The sequence below is a fragment of the Pezoporus occidentalis genome, unplaced genomic scaffold (genome assembly GCF_034315485.1).
Source record: "Pezoporus occidentalis ecotype Australia unplaced genomic scaffold, CSIRO_AGI_Poc_V1 ctg156, whole genome shotgun sequence".
NCBI classification, from domain to species: Eukaryota; Metazoa; Chordata; class Aves; order Psittaciformes; family Psittacidae; genus Pezoporus; species Pezoporus occidentalis.
Window position 1 is genome coordinate 75,764 of NW_026913383.1, and position 1,140 is coordinate 76,903.

Here is a 1,140-nt window from a genome sequence, read left to right on the forward strand (position 1 = left end):
AGAAATGTAAATAGAACTAATAACTCTGCAAGACCTGAGAGGAGGAAGTGCACCTCTAAGAGGCTGAAACTCAGCTATTTTGAGAGATGCTTAATGGAAACTTACCAGTTTCAAAGATAACTGACTTCCAAGAAAACCAAATGAATTTGAGCAACATATAAGTACTCAGAATTCCTGCAAATAATGAAATAACAAGCCGTTATATTTTTGTTCTCCATCTAAATATCAAGGACCAGTTACTAATAAATGACCCCTTCATCTGTGCGTTTGCAGATACTCACTGACCTTTACAGTGCAGGATTTTGACTGAATGGAAAATATCTCATAGGATAAAATGAGTTTTATTCAATATTTTGTACCAGGAGGCATATGGATAGATATTGATGCCCATCAGAATTGAAAGGTGTTGGTATTGATAGGTACTGATGAGTGCTGATAGGCATTGGTGCCTGTTGATCCCTATTGATATCAAAATGTGATGATGCATATAGGTATCAATGCCTATTATGGAATCTTAGAATCATAGAATATTTAGAGTTTGAAAGGACCTTAAGATCATCAAGTTCCAACCCCCCTGCCATGGGCAGGGACACCTCACACTAAACCATGTCACCCAAGGCTCTGTCCAATCTGGCCTTGAACACCACCAGGGATGGCGCATTCACAACCTCCCTGGGCAACCCATTCCAGTGCCTCACCACCCTTACAGGAAAGAACTTCTTCCTTATATCCAGTCTAAACTTCCCCTGTTTAAGTTTTAACCCGTTACCCCTTGTCCTGTCACTACAGTCCCTAATGAAGAGTCCCTCCCCAGCATCCCTATAGGCCCCCTTCAGATACTGGAAGGCTGCTATGAGGTCTCCACACAGCCTTCTCTTCTCCAGGTTGAACAGCCCCAACTTCCTCAGCCTATCTTCATACGGGAGGTGCTGCAGTCCCCTGATCATCCCTGTGGCTCTCCTCTGGACTTGTTCCAACAGTTCCATGTCCTTTTTATGTTGAGGACACCAGAACTGCACACAATACTCCAGGTGAGGTCTCATGAGAGCAGAGGGGTAGGATCACCTCCTTCGATCTGCTGGTCATGCTCCTTTTGATGCAGCCCAGGATACGGTTGGCTTTCTGGGCTACGAGCGCACA